Raw genomic sequence first — 10,439 nt, forward strand, 5'->3', positions numbered from 1 at the left:
TGATGCCAGGTGCCGCGCGGGCCAAGGAGTGGCTGCAGGACCCAGCTGAACCCAGGCTCCTGAGCCTGAGCTCAGCAGAGATGCCCAGTGGCCTGCTGTCTCCCCAGGGAGGCACTAATGCTAATGGGTCCTGTGCTAACCTCACTTTAAGGGTCTTAATGGTCTCAGGGGACAGTGAGGAAGGTCTGGCTGGTGTGTCTTTACAAACAGGGACTGTCTCTCCATGAGACCAGAACGAGTAGGCATTGTGCCTCCAATCTCTGGCTTAGGAAAAGGAAGTGTGCTTCTCTCTCATTACACCTCCAGCCTGGGTGGGCCACCCTGCCCCAGTCTGTAAGAGCCTGTGGCTTCTCTGGGTCATTCATCCCACAGTGGGACGGTTAGTCTATGTTCTGGTCCAGGCTGTCGGTGAGGTCAATCTCCTGCCATTAGCTGTGCTCACTCAATGGCCCAGGAAGGTGCCTGCCTGCGGTGTGGGTTGAGCGATGCTCTGGGGTGGGAGTCGTCACCTCCTCATCCCCAAGGTCACGTGTTCAAATTCTGACTCCTAGAACCTCAGGACGTGACTGCGTTAGGAGGTCAGTAAGCTGCAATGAGCTCATCTGGATGGACCCCAGTCCCACAGGGGCCTAGGGTAGAGGGGAGTCATCAGGAGAGGAAGAGATGGAGTTGGACGTGGAGGGGCCACGCAGACGCCTGGAGAGAGCAGCCATCTGCCAGCCAAGGAGAGGCCTCCAAAGAAACCAGTCCTGGGACGCCTCCGACTGGACTCCGACTCCAGAATCATGATAAAATTGTCTGTGTCGTTTAAATCTCTAGGACTTTGTGAGTGGTGGACCAAGCACACTAGGACAGCAGTGTGTTCGATTTCTGTTGCTGTAAAAAAAAAATGCGCCTGAGATAAGCAATTAGGAGGAGGAAAGATTTACCTTGACTCCTAGTCTTGGAGGTGTCAATTCATGATCAACTGGATCCATCACTTGGGGCCTGTGGTGAGGGGGACCTCATAGCCAGCCGCAGCATGTGACAGAGCAGAGCTGTCACCTCCAGATGGCCGAGAAGCAGAGAGAGAGGAAGGGGCCAACGTTCCCTCCAGGGCCAGCCACAGTGACCCAGCTTCCTTCCAGGAGGCCCAGCTTCCCCGACAGCGCCATAGCTGACGGCAAGTCTTTAACACATGGCCCTTGGGGACATTTAAGATGGAGACCATAGCAAGCAGCCAGTCCCCAGTTCCAAGGGGTCCAATTCCAAGGACCCCTTGCCAGTGCTCTAGGGGAAGGGGGCGAGGTGGTGACACACCGACCCATCTGTCCTTGGTCACCCTGGCAGTGGTGCAGCCGGTACCTAAGACGAAGGCCGCTCTACTGCACACCACCCCAGCAGCCCCCAGTGTCCCGAGAACACCAGCACCAGGTGCTATCCTGCGGGAGGGTTGTGGGAGATTCCCCGCCCTGGCTTTGCTGTGGAAATTCTCTGTCCCTGCAACAGCAGTCGGCGTCCCTGCCCCCTGCAGCCCTCCTTCACTGCAGGGCACACAGGTCCAGGCCTTGGACTTTGGAATCAAACGGCCGGGACGTGAGCTCCTGGGGGCCTGGCTGTGTGTTCCCGGGGTGAAGCTGGGCGTGACTTAAGCTCCCTGAGCCTCGGTTTCCTGGTGGAAGAGCTGCATCTATCCCACCCACCTGGCAGGGGGACTGGGAAGATGTGGCCCAGAGGAGACCCCTACATAGCAGTGTCCGGGCAGTTCCCAGGGCAGCTTGTCCTCCCTGGGCTGTCCCCAGCCACCTTGCCCAAGGATAGGGCTCCTGGCCATCAGCTTGTGCACACAATCATACAGCCTAGTGCCTGGCTCCTTGCTGACCTCTGGAAATGTACCCTGGAAAAGTTAAAGTGCAGACGCACAGGGAAAAGGACGTCTGCTGGTGATCTGTGACGTTCAGACTTTGAGGTTCCGTCTCCTTGACTCCTGTCTTGGTGTTCTGGGACCCTTAAGAAGGTACCAGGCTCCCTCCAGTATTTTGGGGTGCAGGCCACACCAGGGTGAGTGTCTCAGTGGGTTGGTGGCCGCTCCCCCAGGGTCTGGGTGTGGAAGGGGTGCGTTCTCCTTTGAGGGATCTGAACTCCAGACCTTGTGCAGCATAAAACTTCACCCAGGGAGCCGCAGATGAGGGCGGCATGCTTCTGGGCCTGGGGAGCAGGGGCGGCCACCTGGGTGGGTTTAATGAGGACAGGATTTGTGTGCACCATGTCCCATGCCCTGATGAGGCATCCACAGCGGGGCCTGGCCGAATGACCTCCCTGAGCTCCCGTTCCACCCTGCCAGGCCATCTGCTCCAGTGAGCAGTCAGGAATCTGAAGGCTGGAATCGTTCTCGAGGGCGTGGCTTGGAAACGGGGTCATGGATGATTATTGATTGATAGAGACCAGGAGCACTTCCCCCTTGGGGCTGGAAGGTCACTGGGAGTTTATGTATTCATTCATTCAGAAAACCTCTGTGACCACTTGCCTGTTTTCCTGGGGTTGGAGGGTCAGCGAGACTGGCCCCTGGGCTCAGCACTCACTACCACCTGCACCAACATGGTGCTAAATGCCCGGCCCACCGGGTGCTTCACAGAAAAGGGGGGTGGCTCTGGAGAATGCAAGCCCAGCACTGCACCCCACCCAGGGCAGGGAAGGGAGAGGAAGGGTGGTACAGGCAGGGATGTGAGCCAGCCGGGGGGACAGGGTGGGATGGCGAAGAGCAGAGAGCAGTGCTGGTCTCTACCAAACCCTTCCCCCAACAGTAGGGTGCCTGTAGCTCCCCTCCTCCCCCCAGGAGCCCCCCCCCCCCGCTCTCATTCTTGGCCCCCAGGTTACCAACAGGACGTCCTGTGGAGAAAGGTTAGGTACCTTCCCCCAATAAGAAAAAGGTACAGTGACATCTGAGCCCAGGCGCCCCCTCTGGAGCGCGGTCACCTGCAGCAGGCCTCACTATCACAGCCAGGGAGGGGCCCAGCAGAGAGGCAGGGACCTGAGGCCCAGAGCAGGTAGAACTGTAGGGTGTCTAGCCGAGCAGGGCAGGGCGTACCAGGGACAGAGACCCCCGGGACTGGGGCCTGGAAACGGCTCCCTGGTTTTGCAGGGGGAGGTCAAGGGATAGTTAGCGATGCTCCACCTCAGAGCCAAGGAGGATCTGGTGTCCACGTTCTCTGTGGGGAGCCTGCTGCTGTGGTCCTCGTGGGGCTGGCCTCAGCCGCCCTGGGCTACTGTGGGCCTGAGAGGGGCCGAGGTCAGCGGGGGGTGGGGGTGGGGATGATAGGAGGCAGGGACTGTGTACCTACTTTTTTCTTTTCTGGTTAAATAAAAACCCAATGACAAAAGTGCTGTTTAAGCCCGGAGCCCACGTGTACCCCGGCCAGGTCCACATAGATTCGCCAAGCTGGCTGTGAGTGTCCTCTGGAAATGGGGCCAGAGCAGGCAAATATTTAACCAGAGAGGGGACAGGTCAGTCCTGCGCTTCCCCAGAGCGGTGGACTCAGCCCCAGCAATGACCTCAGGTGTTCCAGAAAAGCGCTGCGTGGGGTTTCCTCCTGCCACTGGCCCTGCCCCAGCTCCGCATGTGGTCCCCCCCGCAGCTCCTGTCCAGTCCAGGGCACTGGCCAGCTGAGACACACAGGGGTTCTGCTCCGAGGCCAGAAGCCCTTAGCAATAAGGCTTTTCATCTCTTGTCCAGAGATGAGGAAACGGGCCAGAGAAGGGAAGTCCCACCTTAGCAAGGCCTTAGCTGAAGAGGGGTGCCAGCCAGTCCCCTGACCCCAGCTGGGGCCGCACCCCCCATGCCAGGAAGCTTGGCTGCTGTAGCAGGAGCACCCACGAGGCCGCTTGCCCCACAAACCTCCACCCCCCAGGGCAGGTTCCTGTGCCCCCAACTGGAGCCCACTGAGGCCATCTCTGGTCTCGGATGGCCACATCTTGCTGTGTCCTCCTGTGGAGGAGAGAGTGGTCTCAGGTTGCTTGCTGTCACTCCACAGATATAATTGTATCATGAGGGCCCACCCTCATGAACTCCTCAAACCCTCATCAGCATCCACAGTCCCCTCCTTTAAACACTGTCACAGTAGATTACCGCTGTGACATGACATTTTGGGGTGGACACATTCCATTCATGAAGGTATCTTGGTCCTTTTTTTTTTCCTACCCAATTGCAAAATCTCTACTCCAGCAGCCTCTAAGTCTAAAGGATTCCATGGCCCCCCATTCCCCCCCCCACCAGGTTCTATCCCCAGGAGGTGGCAGCTTCTTTATTCATCTCTGCAGCCAGCCCCAGAGCTGGCTCAGCGCAGGGCCCCAGGGGAGCAGAGGCTAAGGTAACCCCGAGCTGCCTTTCTGTGGGTGTGCAGGGGGGTCTCCAGCCTGAGCAACTGGGAGGAGGCCAGTGTGGCTCCAGCAGAGAGTGGAGAGGAGCTGAGGACAGGTGTCTGTCACTTGGGCTGCCGTAAGTGATGTTCCAAGACCCCAAGATTGCCTGAAACCGCAGAGGGTACTGAACTCTAAACACGCCATCTTCTCTGCTACACACACACCTGTGACTAAATTCAATTAATAAATGAGTCTCGGTTAGAGATGAATGGCAACTAGTAAGACAGGAGAAATCTAAGAACACGCCGCAGGAACGGTCGCTCACCACTGCTCTTGTGCTCTGAGGCCAGGAGTGATTCAGAAAGTGCTACCTGAACACCAGCACCGTGACACTGGCACACTAACTGATAACAGGCGGCTGCTGGTGACCCACAGGCAGTCAGTGCGGGTGCGTGGATAAACTGGGCTGGGGAGTGACTCACGTCCGGCGGGTCAGAGCAGGTGAGAAAGTTCCGGGTTTCCTCACACTTCTCAGAGCCCTGGGCAATGCAAATCTCATAACTTTTTACTTCCAGAATTTTCCCTCTATATTTTTAGACTGCAGTGGACCACTGACCATGGGTAACATAGAAACAGGGGTCTCCAGTACCACAGATCAGGTGGCCTAAACAATAAAAATGCATTCTCTGGGAGGTATCTGAACCAAGGAGGTGTCTTGGGACACCTGGGAGGTATCTGAACCAAGCTGTGGGGGCTGGTTCCTCCTGGAGCCTCCTTGGAGGTAGGTGGTACCCTGCGTCTCCACTTGGTCCTCCCACAACCCCAGTGTCCTGATCACCTTCTCCCATGAGCACACTGTTCAGATTGGATTAGTGCCACTCTAATGACCTCCTTTTACCCTAACCAGCTCTTTCAAGGTCCTGTCCCCAAATGCAGCCGTGTTCTGAGGCTGGGGCTAGGATTTCAACAGAGGAAACTGGGGCTTCCGTGCGACCCTCAGAGACAGGGCTTGGAGGCCCGGGGAGCCCAGAGGGAGCCTCGGCCTGGCTCTTACTTTGTACGAGGCCAGCAGAGGGTATGAGCTGAGGGTTAAGGCGCCAGATTTACTTTGCAAAAAGATCCTCCTGACAGATGGGGACTAGAGTTCAAGGCACAAGGGCCAAAGCAAGGAGCAGGCCTCCGAGTGGAGGGGAAGAGACGGTGGGGAATCATGGAGAGGGGAAATACTAGTGGGGAGCTGGACAGGATGGTGGGATGGGGTGCTGCGCCTGGGTGGCTTTGGTTTTGCTCTGCAGTGCTGGGGTCCAACCTGGGTCCTCGCATGTGCCAGTCAAGTGCTCCATCACTGAGCCACACCCATGGCCCCAGGATGGGGCATTTTGAAGCTAGAAATGGCAGTCCCTGCAGATGGTGACTAAATGACCAAGGACGTCAGGATTAACTCTTGCTCAGCCTCTTGATGCCGAGTGACTCTGGGGAGGTAAGTTCACATCTCTGGGCCTTGGCTGTAAAGTCTGTAATGTCAAAACAAGGGCACACCTAGGGGCATTTCTGGAGACCAGGAGAACCGTGTCATGTGGATGCACAGTCGGGGGGTAGCCACGTGAGCATCCGACAAGTCCCCCCCAGGCTGGTCACTGGCTCTGAAACGATGGTGTGAAATTACCTTCAGCTCTGAGAATAAGATACAAACGAGGGCTGGGGCTGGGGCTCAGGGGCAGAGCACTTGCCTACCACATGTGAGGCACTGAGTTCGATCCTCAGCACCACCTCAAAATAAATAAATAAAATAAAGGTATTGTGTCCATCTACAACTAAAAATTAAAAAAAAAGATACAAATAAGACAAATGCATTTAGGACTCAGACTTGGGTCCTTCCCCAAGATGACTCATTATACATACGTAAATATTCCAATATGGGGGAATCCCAAATCTGAAACACTTCTGGTCCCAAGCATTGTGAATAAGGGATCCTCAACCTGTTGTATTGGCAGAGTGGGGCCCTGAGAGTCACATAGGCATTGTGCATGCTTGGTACTCTTCTCAAGCAGCCTACAAGATACTGTTTCCCCTGCTAGGGTTCTGATAACAATTTCAAAGAGTTTAAGTGACTTTCCCAAAATCACACAGCTAATTGAGTAGAGACATGACTAATGGCCTGTGTTCATCCCACCCTGGCCTGAAGCCTCCCTTCCCCACACGACTTCCCCTCCTTGCACTTTGGGGGAGCTGAGTTTGTGAGCCTTGAGCTGGTCTTTCTTTGTCTTAATGTGAAGAAGAATGGCACTTTCCCGGTGCTGGTCAGAAACCAAGAGCTGACTATCCACAGGACTCCTACAGAAGCCAAGCCCAGCTGGGACAGAAATTTCGTACCAAGGGGCACCTGCTTGGGGCCAGCAGCTCTGTTGATATGAACTTAAAATTGCACCCAGCTTTGGGTGCTAGTCCATTCTAAACCTGAGTATAGCAAGGCTGGGTGTTTCTGTCTCTTGCTCAGACTCACCCAGCTGGGAGGGGGAAAGCCCGGAGTCCAGCTCAGCTTCCCCAGCTCCAAGGCCGACATCTTTTCCTGCCCTTGACCTGGGATGTCAGAGGCTCAGCTCCCAACCCCCAGGGTCTCTCACAGGCCCTCACCTGAGGACTCCTCCCGGGGCTGGAAGCCTGACTTGGGCGCTGTTGAAAGGGCACTTGATGTGGAAGCCCTGAGGAGGACGTAGCCAGAGGAGGGATCTCTCCCTGAGCACACGGGCCTCAGGTGCACAGACCCCGGGCCACAGGGGGCCAAGAAAGACGGGGTCTGGGCTGAGAGACCAGAAACCTCCACCAGACACTCCCTTGGTCTCCAGGCCTGTGAGATGAGGAGGGTGCAGCAGCGAGCTCCTGGGCTCCCCCAGCCACAGTCAGAGTTGTGTGTCCCATTCTTACAAGGACCCCCCACCCCATATAACCACGATATGATAAACAGATGTCCGAGTGTTTTGAGTGAAAACCCCCAGCTCTCTAGCTGATATTTGAAAAGGGGAAGCTGTTGGGGCAGACGTGGCTGGAGGGACCTGTGTGGGGGACCCTGCTCTGCAGCCTCCTGCTCCCTCTGCCCCGAGTGTGACGTGGCCACCTGGTCCACACGCATTCTGGTGAGTTTTACAGGAAAGGCAAAACTCTTATGCCACCTCTCGCTAGAGTGTGGGGGGGCCTCTCCCCGCCTCTCCCCACCATTCTCCCTCCCTCCTCCCCTCCCCCCTCCCCTCCCCCCATTTCCATCTTGTCTGTGTTGCTGTGATTGTTAGGGGCCGTGGGTCCCCTGCTCTGTGGAGATTGAAACCCTGTTTAACACACAGTGAGCCGTGACTGTGGCCTCACCCCTCCTCCCCATGGTCCTCCAGCTCTCTCTGAGGCCTGGTGGCTATTGCGGGGGCTGGAGGTCCCTTCCCCCAGGATCCTGGGCTGCCTTTGGCCAGCTGACCGCATGGCAGCCTGGAGGGTCAGCTGCCCAAGGTGGAGTCTGGAATGTGTTGTTTCATCGTGTGATTCACACAGTGTTCGTTGACGGCCTGACTTGGGGACGAGAGCCAAGGGCGTTCCGGGAGGGTCAAAGGGAGCATGTTTACTGTCGGGCTGTGGAAGTCACTTCCTTCCATGAGCCCTGGGGTGCACCTGCATGTTCAAGCACTCAGCAGGTCTTTATTGAGCACCACTGTGTGCCTGGTGCTGAACCAGGTCCTGGGAAGGCAGGGACTGTGGGGTGACTGCCCTGCAAGGGGACAGCCTGGGGAAGATCAGTGACAGCAGCCAGGCCAGGGGATAGGGCAGGGGATTGGGGCAGGGGACACAGAGACAGCTGCCTGGGAACCTGAATCCTAAGTCCCTTCACCCTTTATTCTAGGGAGTGGACCTCTCCAAGACGGTCATTTCCAAAGCCATTGTTTTGATACCACACACAGACTTGTTTTCCTGACTGCAAGAGCAATTCATTCTTCCTTTCAAAAGCATCAAATGCTACGAACTGGGTGAGTCCTGGGAGAGCACAAGTTTCTCTAGCGCAGTTTTCTTCCAGCTCAGGAGAACTAGCACCCTTCGGGCGCCCAGTGCTCCTGGCCTTGAGCAAACAGCAAACAGCACAGACTTTCTTCTTTGGTCCTTACGCCTGCTGCTCAGAGCAAGCACTGCCTGCGAGTCCCTCTTATAGGGGATAATGACCCAGCAAGGACAAGTCACAAGTCACAAGCCAGACACGTGGGAAGGAGGTGGCCAGCCAGGATTCACACCCAAGACCCCTGGATCCTGCCCTGAGTCCTGACCCCCAGACATGAGTCAAGTCAAAGGCCTCACCTGTAGCCATCAGCTAAGGTGGAGGCCAGGGTGAGCATCAGGCAGCCTCTCCAGAGCACTGAACTCAGTCCCGGCTCCCCCACCATCCACACAATGTGCCCTGCACTGAGATCTGCCCACTGCGGTGTTCTCAGGGTGACTCGGCCCTGCTGCAGGTGGATGGGACCGCTTCACTGTTGAAAGGGAAGCTTTGCTTCTCTTCAAGGTGGGCCCTGGAGTGTCAGCAGGCCACAGTTGACTCTGCCTATCTCCTCCCCATGGTTCATGGGTGGTTTCCAGTTTTCTGCTCTTGCAACAATGTTTCCAATGAGTTCTGGGCAGAGGCTGCCAAGCATCTCTGCAGGACTGATTCCCAGAAGAAGGCTGGCTGGCTGAGGGTCTGCAAGGCCTAGCTGGGAGACCTGCCCAGGCACCCTCGGGCAACATCCCAGGGCTCACCTCCACCACCTGGGAGGGGCAGGGTTGGCTCCAGGCCGTTCCCACTGGGGCTGGTGGCAGGGCTCCCTGTCACAGACTCAGGCATTTTGCATTTTTATCTGTGCTCTTAGATGGTTCTGAGAAGGTCATGGTTTAAAAAAAAAAAAATCAAGCAAACAATAGCTGTGGTTTGCTGAGCTTCCTAGGAGGCCAGCTTGTCCTGGAGGTCCTGTGTCCAAGTGACACATCCGTGCCCCCTTCCTCTGAGCAGCCCTGTGCCAGCACATGCATATCAAAGAACAGAATCCCAACTGGATTTCAGAATTCCGGCCAGGTTTCCTTGTGCAGTGTGCAGCCTAAACAATCTCACACATTCTAGTTAGGGCAGTAAGCTGGAACCCAGCTGCCCAGACTACAATCCAACCTTTAAGTCCCATTAATCAGGTGACCTTAGACAAGCCACTTATACTCTATCCATTTCCCGGGGTGAAATAGAAGCTTATAATCATGGTGCCTCCCTTATAGAGCAGAAGCAGTGAGAACTAAGTTAAAATATTGAAGCCCCTTTGAGGGTGCCTGCTGCGTAACACGCACTTGACAGGCATTTGCAGTTAGCCGCTGAGGGTCCCCTGTGCTGCTTAGGGGGTCCTGCCGCTCCGCCTGCTTTGGTTTTCAAGGGAGTGTGTCTGAACCGTGGGAGGCTGGGCTGGGAATCCCAGATGGATGGAGTCCAGGCTCTGGGGCTCCTTCCTACCCTCCCCAGGACTCCAGGCAACTCTTCAACTCCTGACCTTTGCCCTGCGGGGCTTTGTTTAGACCCTGTCTATCAGTGCCTAGCCAAGAGGTGCCCAATCGGCTTCCCTACCAATGCAGGGTCACTGGGGGTCAGCTGTGCGGGGCAGGAGGACTGAGGAGCTGGGAGGGGGAGGAGCACAGAGCTCCAGTCCAGCCGGGCTGACCTCTCCCAGGCTGACCGCAGGGTCATCCCCTTGCCAAGCCTCCGCAAGGCTCCCACTTGCCAGACCTAGCACCCGACACCTCTGCTCTGCGCATTGTCCTGGCCAGTCCTGAGTGGCCTCCACCTCCTGGAGACCTGGGCCCTGCTCTACATGGGGCTGACTTCTCTTAGGACCCCCATAGCTGGTGGCTTGTACCCGTGGTCCACCTGTGTTCAGCCACCTGTGAGCTGCTTCTGTTCTCCTTGGGATGCGTGGACACCCCCAGAGGGCTGAGTTGGGGTGCTACAGGCAGAGGGGGTGTGGGCATTGGCAGTGTGAGTCCTGGGGTTCAGGTCCCAGCCCCCCCCCACATCCCGAGGAAGACACTCAACCTGCCCGTTTCCCCCTGAGCATCTC

This window comes from Spermophilus citellus (genome assembly GCF_964194105.1).
Source record: "Spermophilus citellus genome assembly, chromosome: 14".
Classification (NCBI taxonomy): Eukaryota; Metazoa; Chordata; class Mammalia; order Rodentia; family Sciuridae; genus Spermophilus; species Spermophilus citellus.